The following is a 24,147-nucleotide window of genomic DNA, read 5'->3' as shown; positions in this document are numbered from 1 at the left end:
AGTGACTTATAAATTCTCATGTGTAATGCAATTGTAGTGTTCATTCTATCAGTTCCAGCATCTTTTTATGATCCATAATGTAGTAATATGAAAAAGCTAGGTTATCGTCTCCCAAAGTGTGTTCCTGGGAGTACACATCAGAAGTGTTATTAGAAAAGGGGGTTCTACAAACAATGTTAATTACTGGGAACTTCCAATATATAAAAATTGTGCATTGTAAGTTTTCTAGCATATGACACAGTTTCTAGCTTACTAAAATTATTTTGCAGTGGAATCTCTATTTTTTAGAAAACATATTTAACAATGCATAATTTAGGAAGGCTGACCTAGAGAGAAAGTTAAATCCACTTCTGAAATATTAGCATAATTTGTCTTTAACTTTTTTTGGAGTGTTCACTAGTAGCAATGCTTTTACTAAGCATAGCATAGCTAAAGCCATCTTTTCTGCCTCCTTGGGTCACATTGTTACTTCATCTACTACTAATAACACTAGCCAGCACTGAGGCATTGCTGATTCAAAATTGAAGAAATCAACTGACGATTCACTCTTTAGGTAATAGAACCTACCTGTACAAATAGCTTTACTGGATGGTGTGATGGCTCCATGAAATAATATCCTGCAGGTGAGTGAGAAAGGAAGAGCAAGCCTGTAGCTGATGGATGACTAAACCAAGAGTGTAATAGAGAGAAAGAAATTAGGTCTGCTTTTGCTCCTGGGGAGAGAGAGACGACTAAATCTGTCACGGGGTTTCAAAAACCACAAGGCAAGCATTATCAAGCAAAAAGCAAAGCAGGTTATGAAATTTCAGCTTTTGACTTTGGATGCTGAATTGCTAATAATATGTAGGACTGAATATATGTTATGCATATTTAAATTTTTTTAAAAAAACCATGTGATTATAGCCATTGAATTTCACAAGAAATATTTCTTTCATATTTAAAAAAAAATTCTTCAGGTACTTCAGTAAGCTGATTGATTATCCTCATCCCTTGGAAACATTTCTTCAAAGTTACCCCATGTATTGTAAAACATTACAGCTTTATAAGAGACTGAGTTAAACACTGTTCTTTGGTACAGAATGATTAGGCAAGTCAGACTTCATAGTGATGATTTCCCGAAACAAATCATTTAGAGTCCACTGACCCAATTTTTTTCATTTGTGAATGAGGATGCTGGGGAGGAAAAAGGAGAGGAATAAAACACAAACAAGTAGAGATTCTTAGGTAATTATTAGCCAGACTCTGCTGTGGCAGAGTCAAAAATAAAAATCACGTGGTTCCTGCCCTCAAGGAGCTTTCAATAAAATAAGTGGAATTAAAAATAACACAAAAGTAAGAATAGCATGCTATGAAAATCCAGAGAGAGGAATGATTGTGTACATGGGGGCTACTTGGCAGGGCTTTCTATAGGTACGATATCAATGGCATGAAATTTGAATGATTAAAGGAGAAAAAGTTTAGACTAAACAAAATGTCTTAGTTTGGGTTGCTATAACAAAACACCATAGACTGGGTGGCTTATAAAGAGCAGAAATTTATTTCTTACAGTTACGGGGACTGAGAAGTCTAAGATAAAGGTATCTGATCAGGGCTGCTTCCTGGTTCATAGAGAGCTGTCTTCTTGCTGTGTCCTCCGTAACAGAGAGGGCAAAGGACCTCTGCTGTGCTTCCTTTATAACGGCACTAATACCATTCATGAGGGCTGTCCTCATGACCTATTCACCTCCCAGTAGCCCCACCCTCTGATTCCATCACCTTGGGGTTTAGGATTTCAACATATGAGTTTTTGAGGGATACAAACCATATCACAACCCATAGAACAAGACACTAGCAATGTTGTCTTTCTCCTCATTTAGCTTGAGACCAAAGTAGCCCATGATTTGATGGCAAATTTCTCCAACTTTTGCCTTCTACCCTACACTGAAGATATTTATTATTTTCTAGCTTAGACTGCTATCCCATCTGTTTCTACAAGGATTTTCTATTTCTGCTTAACCTATTCAGATTGACAATATTCCTACTAAGCTTTTGGTGGTCTTATATCTCATGATGCTGCTTCTTGTATGGTATTGCCTGTCCTTCTACTCTGCTCTGCCTCTGCTTCTAAACATCTGGGACACTACTGCTTGCCTGGGAGGTGTAACTAGACAGGTGAGCATGGACTTGAGCAATAAAAAAGATACGAGGAAAAGAGCTGTCTTCAAGGGAGAGCTACTGTTGCATTTGGCCAAAAATCATGGTAGAGAAAAGGGACTAGTGGTGTGAAATAAGGCCTGGAAGACAGATGGGAGCCCTCCCATGAAATTCTGGAATGTTCATTTAGCTAAAAAGTCAGACTATTTTCTTTGGTAAGAAATGGGAACATATTTAATATATTTTATCAATGAAGTAATGTGCTATAGATTTTTTTATTATGAAGGTTAATTTGGTGGCCACCAATAAAGTGGATTGGCAACAGAACAGGCTCATGCAATAGTTAATAGAAGTTGATCTAGACATAAAATTAGAAATAAGACAATTTTGGAAGTAAATCCATAGGATATTATGATAAATTAAAAATGAGTCTGAGGAAGAGACAGCACTCATATAATTCCCAACAACTGCTGTACAATAACAGGAGTATTTGAGACCCAGTGGATAAAACTATTAAAGAAAAACAGGGAAGTTCACGTGAAGAACATGGTTTTATGCCCATAAGAGGTGGTATGAAATGGTAAGAAATAGGCTAAATTTGGAAAGAGAAACTGAGGTTTGGGTCTCACCTTGGACAAATTGTAACTTTTGTGAATCTAATTTGTCTCAGATAATACCTCTCTTGCAGAATGGTTAAATGAATAATATGAAACAGTTATGGAAGTTCCTGCACATAGTTGGTGCTTTACAAAATTTTGCCTGAAGTTGAATCTCTGGGTGGGAATGGGCCTTTTAATTCTGGTTCAGCTAGATCAGGCACCCTTCCTGTGCTTAAATATGTTCCCCAGCTTCTGTACCGTGGCCATTCTGCTCACATATGGACTCCTCCAGAGACAGAGAGCTTCACACCTTGCCGTATAACTCATTTTACCCTCAGACAGTCTTGTATGCAAACAATTTTGTACATGATGTGAAGTGTCTTCATAAACACAGTTTAGGAAGTGTCAATTCTCAAGCCTTACTGTGCATGAGCACTGCTCCAGCAGCTTAAGGTCCCAGTGAGATTTGTGCTGTGTTCATCTGTGGAACAGCACAGGAATTTGTGTTTTAAGGAGTTTTCTGAGTGATTCTGATGATGAAGTTCTTCGATAAACATTATCCCAGAACTTCCCCCACATGTCCTATTTTGGCCTCTAAATGTTATATAGAATAAACTTATAATGATTCAAGAAAATTGCTAGTCAGTCTCCAGTGACTTTCTTTTCCAAGTATAGTGTGAAATTATATGTAAAAGTACTTTGAAAAAGCAAAAGAAGCACATAAAATTACTTTAAACATTATCATGAGGTGGAAGAATATTTTAGTGAATCTATAAATAGCAATTCTTATCATCACAGTTAATATTTATTAATGGTTTCTATATGCCACCTCTACTGCATACCTTATTCTGTTTAATGTTCATATTTCATTATTTTACCATTATACAGTTGAGACTTAGAAAAGTTATCTTTCCCAGGGTCACAAAATGGCATGGCCAGATTTTAAACACTATGTTTCATTGCCTTATTTAAAAACTAATGAGATGTTTTTTGCTTTTGTAGCCAAGACCATCCTCAAGAAGTTTAATGAATGTGGCACCACAAGAAAAAATATGCATCAACATTGAAAAGTAAGATGAATTATTTTACCTAGCAGTTTTTTTTGTTAATTATACTTTTATTTGTTTACATTATTATCCTCATGTTGTCAGGGATGCATTAAGACAATAACAGTTTTGCTCCAAAGAAAAAGTCATTTGTGCTTTCTCCTGGAATATTTTCCTATGACCTTAGTTCTCTGGAGAAGGCTTGTGTGGTAAGCCTGTAGTAATGAGACTTGAGAGGTAATGGGAATGGAATGTGAAGAAAGGGAAGAAGAGTAGGGCACCGAAGATTCACAATCTGTTCGAAAATTTTGCTAAGAACTAGCTGGGACCAGAGTATGTACACATAAGATCACACCAATTGATTCTGAATTTACCAAGAGTTGTTTTACATACTGCGAAGTTTAGAATAATATATATAAATAATTCTCTTTTTACAATAGTATGCTTCTTTTTAAGTGACTGCTTTTTAGTGACTTGAGTCAATAACAAATTAGAAAAAGTGACCTGACTTCTAATTTTTCAATTCTGAAATATTCTATTGTGATTATTATTTTTATGGGGTAAAAGGGAACTGAGATCTAGCCGTCTCAATCCTAGATGCAATTTAAAATCATTTGAAGAAATTCAATAATTATTCATGCTCAGATTTTACTGAAAACCAGTTATAATCAGAATTTCCAGGTGATTTTAGTGTGTAGCGGGGTTGAGAACCATAACATAACTCCATGTTTGGAGTCAAGCACAAAATTGGATCCAAAACTGGATCCTCCACACTTATTTATGAAAAACAAGAACAACGACAAAACAAAACTAAGCTATCAATAACTGTAATCATTAATAGAAGTACTGGCTATTGAGGTACTTTATTTGGGTCCACATAATAAATTCATAAGATTTATGTAATGAGGAAGCTATTTTTATGTATAAATATGAATGTTTCTCAGAGAAAGAAATGGTGCTCAGATAACTCTTGAGAATCTGAGGACAAAATTATCATTGAAACTTCACCTGGTAAAATCTAACTTTTTAATATCTTCATAATAATGAATTTGAGTTTATTTTAAACCTGATTCTTAAAAAGTTACAATTTTATTTGTTGTTATAATTTTATGGAAGCTCTGTTTCTAAATAGAATAATTTCTCATTATAAACTGTGTAAATTTTCTTGAAGAACTAGATTGTGGATATTTTTATCAAAGTAAGTTAGCATGGTTATTGCCCTGAGTCACTTTCATGACCAAAGAAAGCTGGAAAATTGAAGGAAAAATAGAAAAGCTACATTATGTATTTGATTGATTCCTTCAGTTCACATTTGTGGGGGTTTTTGTTTGTTTTTGTTTTTTTGGCTTGTGAAGTTCTGGCCACAACATATTACTTACTTAGCTTTACTTAAAATGAGAGTATTTTTGATATGTCAAAATCAAAATTGATTCTTCTACACATGATAGACTGCTTGTAGAAGTTGTTTTAGAGTCTTAGTTGTATGTTGAAACTTTAAAAAATATCTTACCAAGGTTTGCTTGAATTGAACTTAAGTGTGCTAGCTCTTAGGCAACTGTTCATGTTGTGAACACATCCTAACTATCTCAACATGCCAGTGGTATATCATAATGGCCACTGTAAAGACCCACAGCCTGGAATTATTTTGATAATGGAGGGGTTCCCAAGGAGTACCTGTGATTGACTCCCACAAAGCTAAGAACCGTCTCCACTGCTGAGAGCATTTCTTATGATGCACTCTTTAAGAGGTCACAACAGGACACTATGGGACTGAAATGGTGTTTAGATACTCTCTTGCTAAGAGCCATTTCTAGTTTCAGTGTCATTATGAAGACCCTTGATGTTCCCAGTCTTTTCCTCACATACATCCTTACTTTTGTGATCTACTTTTACCTCATTTATTTTCAAGGAAAATTGGTTTGGTACCATTTGATTTCCTAATTGTTAAGCTTTGTTCCCATTTTTGTCATAGATTACCTCCTCCTCTTCCTCCCTTTCTCCTTTGGTTTTCCTTTTCTCCTTCTTTTCTTTCTCCCTTCTTTCTTTTTTCTCTTCCACCCTCCAATTGCTGGTCATAATTAGAATTTGACTTAGTCTAGGAGTATCTATTGAATGCTTTAAGTCTACAGTACTGACACTTCCCAGTTGTTAGGGGTTGTTTTGAAGGGCATAAATTGAGCTATTAGTTCAGAGTGTTTGAGCTTCTTTCCTTTTTTTCTGGTGCTTTTATCTAGCTTCTGACTTTTAGATCCTTTTGCATCATTTTGCAAGGTTTTTATAAAGTCATCCCTTTGTGAAAATGTACTGCTTTGTTGAGTGTCATGGAAGTTTTATTGATTTGTGGGTCCTTCATCTTGGGACAAATCCTCGGTTACCTCGGATGATATATGTTTTGTGTTAGCATTGCTTTTATTATTTGCTATGTATGTTCTCTTTGACATTTTGATTTTTCATTTTTCAAGCAAAGGTTTTATCTTGAGTTCTCTGTGTAGTTTCCAACACTTCATGTTTGAATACTTTTCACTGAGGTTAAATTTTTTTTAAATAAAATTATTAGTAGCCCTATGGCTCTTTCCTTAATTGGTACTATTGGGTAGAGTTTACAAAGCTTGTGACAGCTGGCTGTGTTTCTCTTTATATGGCTAATGATCTGGATTTGTCCCTTTTGTGTGTGTGTGTGTGTGTGTGTGTATTGAGATGGAGTCTCACTCTGTCACCCAGGCTGGAGTGCAGTGGCACGATCTCAGCTCACTGCAACCTCTGCTTCCTGGGTTCAAGCGATCCTTGTGCCTCAGCCTCCCGAGTAGCTGGGATTACAGGTGCCCACCAGCACGCCTGGCTAATTTTCATGTTTTTAGTAGAGATGGGGTTTCACCATGTTGGCCAGGCTGGTCTCTTAACTCCTGACCTTAAGTGATCCTCCCGCCTCGGCCTCCCAAAGTGATGGGATTACAGGCATGAGCCACTGCACCCAGCCTGGATTTGTCCCTTTCTCTGATACTGCATCTTGGCTTCTGAGTTGTTATTGAAGTCAAATGCCTTTTCTACCTGTTTCACAAGTTTGTTTTGAATCTTAAATAGTACATTGTATGATAACTCTTTGTTGGCTCCAAAGCGCTTTGCAAAAGTAAAAGATTGCTATTTCCTGAAGAAAATACACAAAGATGTATTTTATAAATCTTAAGTTTAAGCTTTTAAAAATATCAAAAAGTACACTGAAACTCTAGCATTTTGTGCAACAAAAAAAGAGGAAAAGATATATAAAAACTCAGAAAAATGAAAAAAGGTGAATAGTACTTTCTGAGATAATGTCTAGGACAGAAATAAGTTTGGATGTGATTCAGTTGTTGTCTGCGATGACAAAATTCATGATAAGAAACAAGAGAAGAAATTTTATGTGTTATTTTAATGAATATTTCTTAACTAGAGAGAGATTATAGAAGAGATAAAGATAGCTGGAGCAGATATAGAGGAATTAGTAACAAATTGATGACACATCTAAATGCACACATCCAGGAAAGTAAACAAGCTTTAGTCTAAGATGAAAGCTTTCTTTTGAATTCTAATTTCATCTGGTTGAAGACATACATCTAGCACATAGGTAGACACTATTTAGAACTAAATGGTAATTTATGATGAATAGGAATTTCCTATTACTTAGGCATTACCTTCTTCTGCAAAACTGTGTTTGAGCAAGCTGGTGAATGAGGAAAAGGCATCTGGGTAGGCTATCTCATGTTAGCCTGTAAAGAGAGCATATTAGATGTAATAGAAAAATACTAACATTAAAATTAAAAAGTTGGGTTTAAAGCCTAGCTTTTTCACTTTAACAATGAAAAACATTGACACAGAGCAGTAGTGTTCCTCAAAGTTTTATGTGCAGGTGAATTGCCTGGAGATCTTGTTAAAATGCGGATTTAGATTCAGTAGGCCCAAGAGTCTCCCAGGGGGTGCTTGATGCTCCTGCTTTCCCGTGGACCACACTCAGACTAGCAAAAGGCCAGAGTCTTTCATTTATTTGTGTTCTGCCACACTGTTGACAAGAACTAGGATTGAAATTCAGTATTCTTCATATTACAGTCCATGAAATAGGCATTGACCAATCATAAACTTCTTTCTTTTCCCTTGAAGTATGGATTCTCATCGATAAGCAAAAACAAATTCATAAAACATTGCCCCTTATCATTTATGTTCCATGTGTATGTTGAAACTTGATTTATATAGGGTACATTTATGATATAATCTAACTGTAACACAAAATATATTCTAAGCACAAGAAAACTATACTTTCACCTTTTGTACACCTGCAGTTCATTTACATAAAATAGTTAATTTGGTAGAGATTTTTCTAGTAGTTTCTCCCTTTTTAAACATTTTTTGGAGTAAAATTTATATACATAAAATATACAATTTTAACTCTTGTAAAGTGTACAATTCAATGGCTTTTAAGACATTCACAATGTTATGCAACTATCACTATTATCTAATTCTAGAATAGTTTTGTCATTCCAAAAAGAATTTCTGTACTCACTAAGCCATCGCTCCCTGTTCCCTCTTCCTCCAGCCTCTGGAAAACATGCATATTATTTCTGTTTTTGTGGATTTGTCTATTCGGGGCATTTTATAAATATGAGATTACACAATGTGTGGCCTTTTGTATCTGAATTCTTTCACTTAAGAAACTTTCAAGGTTGATACACATTTTGGCTTGTATCATTACTTCATTTTTGTGGTTGAATAATATTCCATTTCATCAATAACTGTATTTTGTTTATGCCTTAATCAGTTGATAAACATTTGTGTTGTTTTGTTTGTCAACTATAAGGAATAATGTTGCTAGAATAGTTGTGTGCAAGTTTTTGTGGGGACATATATTTTTATTTATCTTGGGTATATACCTAGAGGTAAAATTTCTGAGTCATATTGTAATTCTATGTTTAACTTTATGAGGAATCACTAAACTGTTTTCCAAAGTAAGTGTCACATTTCAAATTCCCACTAACAGTGTTTGAGGGTTCCATTTTCTTCACATTCTCATCAATACTTATTATTTTCTGTTTTTTCATGTTGATTGATTTTTTTTATAAACAGCCATCCTAATGCAATGGTATCACATTGTGGTTTTGATATGCATTTCCCTAATGACAATGATGTTAAATATCCTTTCCCATGCTTATTTTCCATTTGTATATCTTCTTTGGAGAAATACCTGTTCAAGTCTTTTGCTCATTTAAAAAAATATTTATTTTTGTTATTTTAATAGCTTTGGCAGTACAAGTGGTTTTCAGTTACATGGATGAATTCTATAGTGGTGAATTCTGAGATTTTAGTGCACTTGCCATGCAAGTAGTGTACATTTGATATGGTTTGACTGTGTCTCCACCCAAATCTCACCTTGAATTGTAATAATCCCCACATGTCAAGGGTGGAGCCGGGTGGAGATAATTGAATCATGGTGGTGGTTTCCCCATACTGTTCTTGTGGTAGTAAATAAGTCTCATGAGATCTGATGGTTTTATAAATGGGAGTTCCCCTGCACAGGCTTTCTTGCCTGCCACCGTTTAGACATGACTTTACTCCTCATTTGCTTTCCACCATGATTGTGAGGCCTCCCCAGCCACGCAGAACTGTGAATCAATTAAATCTCTTTCCTTTATAAATTACCCAATCTTGGGTTGTGATGGTTAATACTGAGCGTCAACTTCATTGAATTGAAAGGTGCAAAAGTATTGATCCTGGGTGTGCCTGTGAGGGTGTTGCCAAAAGAGATTAACGTTTGAGTAAGTGGGCTGAGGAAGGCAATTCCACCTCTAACCTGGGTGGGCACCATCTTATCATCTGCCAGCAAATATAAAGCAGACAGGAAGATGTGAATTGGCCTACCCTCACAGCCTATGTCTTTCTCTCATGCTGGATGCTTCCTGCCCTCCATCATCAGTTTTGGAATTTGGACTGGCTCTCTTTGCTTCTCAGTCTGCAGAAGGCCTATTGTGGGACCTTGTGATTGTGTGAGTTAATACTATATATATATATGTATGTATATATATGTATGTATATGTATATGTGAGTTTATTAAGTATTAAGCAAAATATATATATATATATATATATATCCCATTGGTTTTGTCCCTCTAGAGACCCCTGACTAACACAGACTTTGGTACCAGGAGTGGTTCTAGAGGAACAGAATATTAAGAATTGAGTTCTTTAATTGGTTTTGAGGTTTCTGGAGTTGGCTGCTTAATATGATTAGACCCCAAAATACTAAAGACTGTACTTCTAATAGTATGGAGAACACTGATAATCCTTGGCATGAATTATTTAGAGAGTTATACAAAATAAATGCATTTGACACTCCTGATTCTTTGCTCATGAGAGGCAAGGAGTTTAGTGACTTTATACATAATACCTTTGGCCATATGTGGAGAATCAAGAAACATAATGAAGCTGATTGATTGCTCCTAAGTTCAGTGGAAAGAGGGATGATATAAAATGATAAACTCAGGGATTCTATTTCCCACCTTCAGAAGCAGATACCAAGCCTCAAATCTGCTAAGATTGCCCTGAGTGAGTCTTAGCTCCTATAGAAAAAGAGCTGAAATTGTGAAAAAACAGAAACAAGCTCTTATCATGCAAGTGACTGACCTGCAATGAAACATGCATCACAGTTCTGCCAGGTGTCTACTGTTGAAGTGAGGGCATTGATTAGAAAAGAATGAACCCTGCAACTTAGAATGGGGATATGTGGGAGGACCCTGACGAAGCTGGGGGCGTTGAGTTTGTAAACTTTGATGAACCTTGTTTGCCAGAAAAAAAAGCTTTCCCATCCCCAGTAGTGGCAACATTCCCTTCTGGACCCATGCTGCCATCAGCCTTTCCACCTTTGTCTGAGGAGATAAACCCTGCCCTGCCTGAGGCAACAGTGATAGCCTCCCCTGAGGCAGTGGCCAGGCAAGATAATATTGATTCTCCTCAGGAGCTGCCCCCAACAGCCCTGTTTGCTTCTAGACCTATAACTAGACTAAAGTCCCTGTGGACCCCTAGAAGTGAGGTTGAGAGTGTGACCCATGAAAAGGTGTGCTATACTCGAAAAGAACTGCTTGAGTTTTCTAGTTTATAGAAACAGAAATCTGGAGAACAACATGTGAATAAATATTAAGGGGGTGTGATAATGGTGGAAGGAACATAGATTTGGAAAAGGCTGATTTTTTTTTTATTTGGGCCCACTAAGTAGGGACTCTGCATTTAATGTTGCAGCTCAGGGAGTTAAAAAAGTTTCTAATAGTTTATTTGCTTGGTTAGCTGAAATATGGATTAAAAGCTGGCCCACTATGGGAGAGCTAGCAATGCCTGATCTCCCTTGGTTTAGTGGAGAGGAAGGGATCCAAAGGCTTAGGGAGATTGGGAAGGTGGAGTGGATTAGTCACTTTAGACTTACTCATCCCAGCTGGGAGGGTCCAGAAAATATACACTTGACCAATGCCATGCAAAATAGATTTGTGAGGGCAGCACCTACATCTTTGAAGAGCCCTGTAATTGCTCTTCCCTGTATGTCAGATCTAACAGTGGGCACCACAGTCACTCAACGATAAAATTTAAATACAATGGGAATAATTGGACCCTGAGGTGGCAGGGGCCAAGTGATGGCACTCAACCATCAAAGGCAAGGTGGGCGTAGCTACCATAATGGACAGCAGAGTCAAGGTGGTAATTAGAATAGTCTGACTCATGTAGAGCTCTGGCATTGGCTAATTAATCATGGTGTTCCTAGAAGTGGAATTGATAAGAAGCCTGCTGCATTCCTACTTAGTTTATATAAGCAGAAAACTTCTAGGTTGAATGGACAAAACACGAATTTGGATTATCCCACAATCAATTTCCAGACTTGAGCCAATTTACAGACTCAGAACCCCTTGAATGAAGGGGAGGCCAGGTCCCCTTGAGGAAGGACCCCACTGCATTACCGACAATTTATGCAGTGAATCTTTCTCCCATCCTTCTTCAAGAAGACCTCCAGCCTTTTACCAGGGTGACTGTGCATTGAGGAAAGGGAAATGATCAGACATTTCGAGGACTACTGGACATTGGTTCTAAGCTGATGTTGATTCTAGGGAACCCAAAGTGTCATTGTGATCCTCCAGTTAAAGTAGGGGCTATGGAGGTCAGGTAATTAATGGAGCTTTACCTCAGGTCTGACTTATAGTAGACCCAGTGGGTCCCTGGACTAATCCTGTGGTCATTTTTCTAGTGTCAAAATGCATAATTGGCATAGACATATTTAATAGCTGGCAAAACCCCCACATTGGCTCACTGACTGGTAGGATGAGGGATATTATGGTGGGAAAGGCCAAATGGAAGCCATCAGGGCTGGCTCTATGTAGAAAAACAGTAAATCAAAACTAGCATTGCATCCCTGGAGGGATTGTGGAGATTAGTGCCACCATCAAGGACTTGAAAGATGTGGGTGTGTTGATTCCCACCACATCCCCCTTTCAACTCTCCCATTTGGCTTGTGCAGAAGACAGATGGATCTTGGAGAATGACAGTGGATTTTTGTAAGCTTAACCAAGTGGTGGCTCCAATTGCAGCTGCTGTACCAGATGTGGTTTTATTGCTTGAGCAAATTAATAAACCTCCTGGTACCTGGTATGTAGCCATTGATTTAACAAATGTCTTTTTCTCCATTCCTGTCCATAATGCCCACCAGAAGCAATTCACCTTCAGCTGGCAAGGCCAGGAATATACCTTTACTGTCCTACCTCAAGGGTTTATCAACTCTCCAGCTTTGTGTCATAATCTTATTCAGAGAGACCTTGATTGCTTTTCACTTCCACAAGATATCACACTGGTCCATTACATTTACGACATTATGCTGTTTGGATCTAGTGAGCAAGACGTAGCAAACATACTGGACTTACTGGTGAGACATTTGCGTGCCAACTAAAATTCAGGGACCTTCTACCTCAGTAAAATTTCTAGTGGTCCAGTGGTATGGAGCCTGTAGAGATATTCCTTCTGAGGTGGAGGGTAAGTTGCTGCTCTTGGCCCTTCCTACAACCAAGAAAGAGGCACAATGCCTAGTGGGCCTATTTGGATTTTGGAGGCAACACATTCCTCATTTGGGTGTGTTACTCCAGCCCATTTATTGAGTGACCCAAAAAGGCTGCCAGTTTTGAGTGCAGTCTAGAGCAGAAGAAGGGTCTGCAACAGGTCCACAGTGCTGTGCAAGCTGCTCTGCCACTTTGGCCATATGATGCAGCAGATCCAATGGTGCTTGAAGTGTCAGTGGCAGATAGGTAAACTGTTTGGAGCCTCTGGCAGGCCTCCATAGAAGAATCACAGTGGAGGCCTCTAGGATTTTGGAGCAAGCCCCTGCCATCTTCTGCAGATAACTACTCTCCTTTTGGGAGACAGCTCTTGGCTTGTTACTGGGCTTGGTGGAAACTGAACTTTTGACTATGGGTCATCAAGTCACCATGTGACCTGAGCTGCATATCATGAACTGGGTGCTTTCTAACTGATCTAGCCATAAAGTGGGTCATGCACAGCTGCATTCCATCATCAAATGGAAGTGGTATATTCATTAACTGGGATCGAACGGGTCCTGATGGCACAAGTAAGTTACATGAAGAGGTGGCTCAAATGGCCATGGTCTCCACTCCTGCTACCCTGCCTTCTCTCCCCCAGCCTGCACCAATGGCCTCATAGGACATTCCTTATGATAAGTTGACAGAGGAAGAGAAGACTAGGGTCTGGTTTACACACGGTTCTGCACGATATGCAGGCACCACCTGAAAGTGAACAGGCGTAGCACTACAGCCTTTTTCTAGGACATCCTTGAAGGGCAGTGGTGAAGGGAAATCTTCCCAGTGGGCAGAAATTCAAGGAGTGTACCTGGTTGTGCACTTTGCATAGATGGAGAGATGACTAGATGTGCAATTATACACTGATTCATGGGCTGTAGTCAGTGGTTTGGCTGGATGGTCAGGGACTTGCAAGAAGCATGATTGGAAAATTAGTGACAAAGAAATTTGGGGAAGAGGTATGTGGATGGACCTCTCTGAATGATCAAAAACTGTGAAGATATTTGTATCTCATGTGAGTGCTCACCAACAGGTGACCTCAGCAGAGGAGGATTTTAATAATCAAGTGGGTAAGATGACCCATTCTGTGGACACCACTCAGCCTCTTTCCCCAGCCTCCCCGTCACTGTCCAATGGGCCCATGAACAAAGTGGCCATGGTGACAGGGATGGAGGTTATGCATGGGCTCAGCAACATGGAATTCCACTCACTAAGGCTGACCTGGCTACGGCCAGTGCTGAGTGCCCAATTTGCCAGCAGCAGAGACCAACACTGAGCCCTTAATATGGCACCATTCCTCAGGGTGATCAGCCAGTTATGTGATGGCAGGTTGATTACATTGGACCTTTTCCATCATGGAAAGGGCAGAGGTTTGTCCTCACTGGAATAGATGCTTATTCCAGATATGAGTTTGCCTGTCCTGCATGCAATGCTTCTGTCAAGACTACCATCCGTGGACTCATGGAATGCCTTATCCACCATCATGGTGTTCCACACAGCATTGCCTCTGACCAAGGCTCGCACTTTATGGTTAAAGAAGTGCAGCAGTAGGCTCATGCTCATGGAAATTGCTGAGCTTACCATGTTCCCTGTTATCCTGAAGCAGCTGGATTGATAGAACAGTGGAATGGCCTTTTGAAGTCACAATTACTGCACTAACTAGTTGACAATACTTTGCATGCCTGGGACAAAGTTCTCCAGAAGGCCATGTGTTCTGTGAATCAGTGTTCAATATATGGTACTGTTTCTCCCATAGCCAGGATTCATGGATCCAGGAATCAAGGGGTGGCAGTGGAAGTGGCACCACTCTTCATCACCCCTAGTTATCCACTAGCAAAATTTTTGTTTCCTGTTCCCGCAACATTACGTTCTGCTGGTCTAGAGGTCTTAGTTCCAGAGGGAGGAATGCTGCCATCAGGAGACACAACAACAATTTCATTAAACTGGAAGTTAAGATTGCCACCTGGACACTTCAGGCACCTCCTAATTTTAAGCCAACAGGCTAAGAAGAGAGTTAGTGTTGGTGGGGGTGATTGGCCTGGACTGTTAAGATGAAATCAGTCTACTACTCCACAATGGAGGTAAGGAAGAGTATGCATTCAATACAGGAGATCCATTGGGGCTTCTCTTAGTGTTACCATGCCCTGTTATTAAGGTCAATGGGAAACTACAACAGCCCAATCCAGACAAGACTATAAATGACCAAGATCCTTCAGGTATGAAGGTTTGGGTCACTCCACCAGGAAAAAAACCATGACCTACTTAGTTGCTCACTGAAGGCAAACGGAACACAAAATGGGTGGTAGAAGAAGGTAGTTATTATTACCAGTTACGACCAAGTGACCAACTGCAGAAATGAGGACTGTAATTGTTCATGAGTATTTCCTCCTTTTTTTTTTGTTACAAACATGTTTGTGCATGTATACCCTTGTACTAAGTAAATATCTTCATTTTATTTTCTTTTTCTTTTATCATGTGACATAAGATTTATTGACTTCACATCAACACTTAAGTATTGTTAACTTTATGTAATAGTATTTGCTTTGGGGATTGGTGCATTTCTGGTTGTACGAAGGATAGTTGTGTTATGTTAGGCATAATTATGACTTTATTATTGTCTTTATTTGAAGATCATGTGTGATCTCAGGAGATGTGTATGGGTTTGAGTTGACAAAGGGTGGACTTGTGATGGTTAATAGTGAGTGTCTACTTGATTGGATTGAAGGATGCAAAACTATTGATCCTGAGTGTGTCTGTGAGGGTGTTGCCAAAGGAGATTAACATTTGAGTCAGTGGGTTAAGGAGGGCAGACCCACCTTTAATCTTGGTGGACACCATCTAATCATCTGCCAGCAAATATAAAGCAGCCAGAAAAACATGAAGAGGTGAGACTGTCCTAGCCTCCCAGCCTACATCTTTCTCCTGTGGTGGATACTTCCTGTCCTTGAACACCTGACTCCAAGTTCTTCAGTTTTGGAACATGGACTGGCTCTCCTTGTTCCTCAGCCTGCAGATGGCCTATTGTGGGACCTTGTGATTATGTGAGTTAATACTTAAACTACTCCCTTTTATATAAATATCGATTCCATTAGTTCTGTTCCTCTAGAGAACCCTGACTAATACACAGGTATATCTTTATTAGCAACATGAGAACATACCAATACAACATTGTACCAAATATGGAGTTTTTTTCATCCCTTACCCTTCTCCCACTTTCCTTCTTCTGAGTTTCCAAAGTTCATCATATCACTCTGTATGTCTTTGTGTCCTCATATCTTAGCTCTTACTTATAAGTGAGAACATATGGTATTTGGTTTTCCATTCCTGAGTTATTTCACTATCCAAGTTGCTGCAAAATACATTATTTCATTCATTTTTATGGCTGAGTAGTATTCCACGGTGTATATATACCACATTTTTTATCCACTCATGGGTTGATAGACCCTTAGATTGGTTCTATATCTTTGCAATTGTGAATTTTGCTGCTATAAACGTGTGTGTGTGTGTGTGTGTGTGTGTGTGTGTGTATGTGTGTGTCTTTTTCATATAATGACTTCTTTTTCTTTAGGCAAATACCCAGTAGTGGGATTGCTAGATAGGTAGCTATGCCTTTAATTCTTTAAGAAATTTCCATACTGTTTCCCATAAAAGTGGTACTAATTTACATTCCCACCAGCAATGTAAAAGTGTTCCCTTTCCATGACACCCATGCCAACATCTATTGTTTTTTGACTTTTTAATAATGGCCATTCTTGCAGGGGTAAGGTGGTATCTCAGTGTGGTTTTGATTTTCATTTCCCTGATGACTAGTGATGTTGAGCATTTTATCATATGTTTGTTGGTTGTTTGCATATATTCAATTAAGAAATGTCTATTCATGTCTTTGACCACTTTTTTGATGAGATTATTTGTTTTTTTCTTGCTGATTTGTTTGAGTTCCTTGTAGATTCTGGATACTATTTCTTTGTCAGATGCATAGCTTTCAAATATTTTCTTCCATTCTGTGGGTTGTCTGTTTTTTCTGCTGATTATTTCTGCTGTGCAGAAGCTTTTTAGTTTAATTAGGTCCCATTTATTTATTTTTGTTTTTGTTGCATTGTCTTTTGGGGTCTTAGTCATGAATTATTTACCTAGGCCAATGTACAGAAGAGTTTTTCCAATGTTATCTGCTAGAATTTTTATGGTTTCAGTCTTTAAATTTAAGTCTTTAATCCATCTTGAGTTCATTTTTGTTAAAGTAAGAGATGGGCATACAGTTTTATTCTTCTACACGTGGCTTGCCAGGGTTCCACTTTTGCTCATTTTTAATCAAGTTGTTTGCCTTTTTGTTTCTAAGTTGAAATTGTTCTATCTTCTGGATACTAGACTCTTACCAGATATATGAGTCACAAATATGTTTCTTCATTCTGTGGGCTATCTTTTCCCTTTCTTCATTGTGTTATTTGATGCAAAATTTTTTAAATTTTAATAAAATCATATGTATCACTTTTTTTTCTCTTTTGTTGCTTATGCTTTTGGTGTAATACCTAAGAATACAATGCCAAAATCCAAGATCGTGAAGATTTATTTATATGTCTTCTTCTAAGAGTTTTATAGTTACAGCTCTTACATTTAGGCTTTTTATTCATTAGCACTAATTTGTATGGTGTGTGGTAAGGATCTAACTTTAATCTTTTGCATGTATTTATTCAGTTGTCTCAGCAATATTTGTTGAAATGACTCTTACTTCCTCATGGAATGATCTTGACACAATTTGATAATCGATTAACAGTAGATATATGAACTTATTTCTAGACTCATAATTCTATTCCATTGGTTCATATTTCTGTCCTCATGCCAGTACCACACTGTTGTACTTGGAGAGCACTACAAGCACTTATGGTTACCGTAGTTTTGTAGCGCTTTGAAATTGAGAATGTGAGTTCTCCAACTATGTTCTTCTTTGCCAAGATTGCTTTGGCTCTTTGGGGTCCCTTACATCTTCTTTTTAAAAAATTGATGCATAATGTTTTACATATTTATGAGGTGCATGTGATTTATTTTTGCATGCATTGAATGTAAAATTATCAAGTCAGGATATTTGGGGTATCCATTGCCTTGATGATTTATCATTTCTGTGTGTTGGGAACATTTCAAGTCATCTCTTCTAGCTACTTTGAAATATACAATACCTTGGCCTGGGGCACTGGCTCACGCCTGTAATCCCAGCACTTTGGGAGGCCAAGGAGGGTGGATCACAAGGTCAGGAGATCAAGACCATACTGGCTAACATGGTGAAACCCCATCTCTACTAAAAATACAAAAATAAAAAATAAAAAAAAATTAGCCAGGCGTGGTGGCCGACGCCTGTAGTCCCAGCTACTCGAGAGGCTGAGGTAGGAGAATGGCATGAACCCGGGAAGCAGAAGTTGCAGTGAGCCAAGATCACGCCACTGCACTGCACTCCAGCCTGGGCAACAGAGCGAGACTCTGTTTCAAAAAATAAATAAATAAATAAATAAATATATATATATATATATATATATATATATATATATACACAATAGCTTATTGCTAACTGTAGCCACCATACCCTGCAATCAAACATTGGAATTTATACCTTCTCTCTAACTATGTTTGTACTCATTGACCGATCTTGTCATCCTTCCCTTCCCAGCCTCTAGTATCAATCTTTTTTTTTTTTTTTTTTTTTTGAGATGGAGTCTCACTCTGTCACCCAGGCTGAAGTGCAGTGCAGTGGCACGATCTTGGCTCACTGCAACCTCCATTTCCTGGGTTCAAGCGTCTCCTGTCTCAGCCTCCCGAGTAGCTGGGATTACAGGCATGTGCCACCACGCCCACCTAATTTTTTGTATCTTTAGTAGAGATGGAGTTTCACCATGTTTACCAGGCTGGTCTCGAACTCCTGACCTCAAGTGATCTGCCAGCCTTGGCCTCCTAAAGTGCTGGGATTACAGGCATGAGCCATCGCGCCCATCCTTAGTATCTATCATTCTATTCTCTACCTCCATGAAACCAAATTTTTTAGCTCCCACATATAAATGAGGACATGCAAAATTTGTTGCTCTGTGCCTGGCTTATTTCACTTAACATAATAATCCCCCATTATATCTATAACATAATTTTATTCTATTTTATGGCTGAACAGTATCCCATATATACCACATTTTCTTTATCTATTCATCTGGAGATAGATACTTAGGTTGATTCCATATCTTTGCTATTGTGAATAGTGTTGAAATAAACATATGAGTGCAGGTATCCCTTTAATAAGTTGATTTCGTTTCCTTTAGATGAATACCAAGTAGCGGACTTGCTAGATTTTATGGTAGTTCTATTTAGATTTTTAAAAATCTCCATACTGTTTTCCATAGTGGCTGTCCTAATTTGCATTCCCACCAGCAGAGCTCCCTTTTATCTGTGTTCTCACCACATTAGTTATTTTATTTGCCTTTTTAGTAATAGTAATTGTAACTGGGATGACAGTTCATTGTGGTTTTGATTTGCATTTCCCTGATGATAATTAATATTGACCATTTTTTTCATATACCTGTTGGCTATTTGTATATCTTCCTATGAGAAATGTCTATTCAAGTCCTTTGTCCCCTTTTTATTGGATTATTGTTATTTTTTTACTGTTGAGTGGTGTTCCTTCTGGATATTAGTCTTTTGTTGGATGAATGGTTTGCAAATATTTTATCCCATTGGTATTTTCTCTTTTCACTTAATTGATTATTTCCTTCACTGTGCAGAAGCATTTTATATTGTCCCATTTGCCTGTTTTTGTTGTCTGTGTTTTAAAGTCTCAGCCATGAAATATTTGCCTAGACCAACATTCAGAAGTCGTTCTCCTATGTGTTCTTCTAGTAATTTCACAGTTCCAAGTCTTATGTTTAAGTTTTTAATCCATCTTGACGTGATTTTTGTGTGGTGAGAGATAGCGATCCAAATTCATTCTTCTGCCTATGGACATCTAACATTCTTAGTTTCATTTATTGAAGAGAGAGTGCTTTCCCCAATATATGTTCTTGGCATTTTTGTCAAAAATCAGTTGGCTGTAAATATGTATATTTATTTCTGGATTCTTTATTCTGTTTTATTGATCTATGTGTCTGTGTTTATACCAATAGCATGCTGTTTTTGCTACCATAGCCTTGTAATATATTTTGAGTTCAGATAGTGTGATGCTTCCAGTTTTGCTCAGAATTCCTTTGGCGACTCAGGCTCTTTTTTGGTTCCATACAAATGTTGATATTGTTTTTATCTATTTCTGTGAAAAACAATGTTTGTATTTTGATACTGACTGCATTGAATTTGTAAATTGCTTTGGGCCTTTTAATATTATTACTTTTTCTGATCTGTGAATATGGAATGTCTTTCCATTTGTTTGTGTGTTCTTTAATTACTTTCACCAGCATTTTGTATTTTTTATTGTAGTTACCTTTCACTTCTTTGGTTGCATTTATTCCTAGGTATCTTTATAGCTATTGTAAATGGGATCACTTTCTTGATTTCTTTCTCAGTTAGTTTATTATTTGTATATAGAAACATTACTAATTTCCCTATGCTGATTTTGTATCTTGTAACTTTACTGAATTTATTTATCTGATCTAAGATTTTTTTTTTTTTTGGTGGAGTCTTTAGGTTTTTCTAGATCTAAGATCATATCATCAGCAAAGATGGATAGACAGTGTTTGACTTATTCTTTTCTAATTTGCATTGCTCTCTTGCCTGATTGCTCTGTGTAGGACTTCCAGTACTACATTGAATAAGCGTGGTAAAAGTGGTCACTTTGGTTTTGTTCCAGTTCTTAGAGGAAAGGCTTTCATGTTTTCTCCATTAAGTATTATGTTAGCTGTAGGTTTGTCATATATGGTCTTCATAATATTGAGGTATGTTTCCTCTATGCCCAGATTGTTGAGAGTTTTCATCATGACATGATTTTGAATTCTATCAAATGCTTTTTCCGCGTCTATTGAGATGATGATATAGTTTTTGTCCTTCATTTCATTAATGTATTACATTTATTGATTTGCATACATTAAACCATCCTTGGATTCCTAGGATGGATCTCACTTGATATGGCATATTATTTTCTTTATGTGCTATTTGATTCAGTTTGCTAAGTTTGTTGAAAATTTTTGTATCTATGTTCAACAGATTTACTGACCTGTAGTTTTCTTTTTTGTTGTTGTTGCTTCCTTGTCTGGTTTTGGGATCAGGGTCTTGATTTGTTGAATCAATTAGGGAGAATTCCCTCCTCTTCTATTTGTTGAAATAGTTCGAGAAAATTGATGTTAGGATTTTTTTACTTGAAATTTGGTAGAATTTGGCAGTGAAATCATCTGTTCCTGGGCTTTCCTTTGTTGGTAGATTTTTGTTATTGATTCAATATTATTACTCATTATTGGTCTGTTCACATTTTCTATTTCTCCCTGACTTAATTATAGTAGGTTGTATGGGACCAGAAATTTATCCATTTCCTTTAGGTTTTTTAGTTTGCTCATGTGTAATTGTTCATAATAGTGCCTAATGATCTTTCTGTGCTATCAGTTGCAGTGTCTCCATTTTTATTTTGCTTATTTGGGTCTCCTCTCTTTTTTTTCTTGGTCTACCAAATGGTTTGTCAGCTTTGTATATCTTTACCAAAAGCCAGCTTTTCATTTTGTTGATCCTTTGTATTTTTTAGTCTCTATTTCATTTAGTTCTGCTCTAATCTTTATTATTTATTTTCTTCTACTAATTTGGGGTTTGGTTTGTTCTTGCTTTTCTAGTTCCTTAAGGTACATTATTAGATTGTTTATTTAAAATCTTTCTATTTATTGATATAGGCATTCATTGCTATAGACTTTATTAGCACAGCTTTTCTTATATTACATAGGTTTTGATACATTGTGTTTTTCCTTTTTTTTAAGAATTTTTTCTTTTTTTATTTTTAATTTTTTTTTAACTGCCACCTCAACCTAAAACTCATTCAGGAGCATGTTGTTTAATTTTCATGTATTTGTATAGTTTCCAAAGTTCTTCTTGGTGTTGATTTCTGCTTTTATTTCATTGTGGTCTGAGAAAATACTTGATATGATTTTCATAGTTTTTAATTTGTCAGGATATATTTTGTGTCCTAACATATGGTATATCTTGAATAATGTTCCGTGCGCTGGTGGAAAGAATGTGTATTCTGTAGCTGTTGGATGAAATGTTCTGTAAATATGTTAGGTCTAGTTGGTTTAATATATGGTATAAATCCAATGTTTCTCTGTTAATTTTCTGTTTAGATGATCTGTCTAATGCTGAGGGTCAGGTGTTGAAGTTCCTAGCTTTTATTGTTTTAGAGTCTATCACTCTGTTTAGATCTACTAACATTTGCTTTATAAATTTGGTGTTTCACTGTTGGGTTCATACATGTCTAGAATTGTTATATCCTCTTGCTGAATTAATTCCTTTTTTATTAGGAATTAACTTTCATTGTCTTTTTTTTTTACTGTGTTTGACCAAAATCTGTTTCATCTGACCTAAGTATAGCTACTCCTGCTTTAACATTTCAACCTATTTAAGAAACAATTAATTACTTTCACTCTCATCTCTACCTCCAGCATTTATGTTCTTTTTTTGTTCTTTCTTTCTTTCTCTCTCTTTCCTTCCTTCCTTCTTTCTCTCTCTCTCTCTCTCTTTCTTTCTTTCTTTCTTTCTTTTTCTTTCTTTCTTTCTTTCTTTCTCTATTTCACTTGGTGGCATTATCCAACATCCCACCACTCAAAGTAAAAACCTAGCAATTAGTCACTTAGTGCTTCTAATTTTATGTTTTATGAGAAATATTTTTTCATTGTTTTCTTCCTGCCTCTGCCACCTATATTCCTTGCTCTTATTTAGTTCCTTCTTGTTTATGTCTCCTGCGCAACACTGCTGGGACACTTTCATTGGTTTCCATGCTGCTAATATTTTCAATTTCCATACATTCCTCCACAGGCCTCAGAAAAGTTCATCTAAAATATGAATCTGACCCTGTCACTACCCTGATAGGATCCTCAGTGACTCCGTGTGCCCTGTAATTTAAAGGATTACTATTCCTTCATTGTGCTTATAACCACTTTCCTTCAAATTGGAAATTATTCAAAAATTCAAAAGAAAATTGAAGAGAGAAGCTGCTAGTAAAAGAAGTATATGAGCACCATCATCTAGTTTTTAAAAATGGAACAACTTTATATTATGCTTTAAGATAATTAATTTTAAAAGCTTGATGGTTCCTCAAATGGTGAATTTGCATCAAGTATTATTAAGCATATTACATTCTATAGAAAGGGATCACTGTATATTTAATTTTTCCATATACAATTATAACTCATATATGTGATACATTTATCTAAACAAACCTAGTTTCCATTTCTGGAAGTTTATTTTGAACAACGCGATCCAAAACTGACTTTCCTCAAGAACAAAGTTACATATGGGAATTATGCTTCTGGAGAACAACCAGAAGATTGTGCATATCATGAAATAAAGAAAATAAGAGAAGAAACACTAAAAGGAATTTGGATCTGAGCGACATTTATCAAAGATAGTCATTAGTAATAAGCCCTATAGTTCAAAAACTAGATGTTTACTAAAGACAAAACAACAACAACAAAACCATGTGATTTGGCCAGCTGACTCACTAAGGAAGATTTACAATATTATTCTTAACAAGTTGAACTGGTTTGTCTTCCACCCTTTCCATCAAGTTTGTTCCTCCTCTGTCTTCTTCAATAAAATACCCCTACTATCTACTCAATTGCTCAAGCCAAAAACCTGTAAATCATCCTTTAACACCCTTTCCTTCATCCCTAATATCTAATCCATCAGCAACTATTCAGGGCTCTTCTATCAGAAAATCTATCTACTTATTTTTGTCTCTATCATCTCCTTCTAGTCCTTTCTAGATCTGGTTCTTTCTAGATATCCTTCTAGATTCATCAATCCCTTTCTAACTGTGCTTGGCTCTTTTATTTTAGTCCATTTGCAACTTAGCCTATATATCAAGAAAAAGATGATATTTTAAAATGAGTGAAACCATATTATTTAACTCTTCTATGGAAGATTATCCAAGGGTGTCACCACTTCAATGAGATTCAGACTCCCTGCCATGTCCTGCACAGTCCTACGTGACCTGACCTTGCCTCCCATTTTTGACCTTGTCACTTACCACTCTTCCGCTCACTTATTTTGTTCTAGGTACACTGGACTTCTGAATGAACCACCTTGCCTTTGAGGGAGCTCTTTCCTGTCTTGAGGGTGTTTCCATACTATTTGG

General features: G+C 37.1%; 1 long non-coding RNA gene across 1 annotated transcript in view; it reads left to right on the top strand.

The window, feature by feature from the left end:
• The window catches only part of LOC129042581 (uncharacterized), a 525,503-nt gene that overhangs the window by 231,139 nt on the left and 270,217 nt on the right, over window positions 1-24,147 (top strand). Inside the window, exon 5 of the long non-coding RNA XR_008504153.1 lies at window positions 3,735-3,802. This is a non-coding gene — a long non-coding RNA (uncharacterized LOC129042581). The remainder of the gene's footprint in view (window positions 1-3,734; window positions 3,803-24,147) is intronic.

Source organism: Pongo pygmaeus, chromosome 7 (genome assembly GCF_028885625.2).
Source record: "Pongo pygmaeus isolate AG05252 chromosome 7, NHGRI_mPonPyg2-v2.0_pri, whole genome shotgun sequence".
In the NCBI taxonomy this organism is placed as follows: Eukaryota; Metazoa; Chordata; class Mammalia; order Primates; family Hominidae; genus Pongo; species Pongo pygmaeus.
This window is presented reverse-complemented; position numbering and strand designations above follow the sequence as displayed.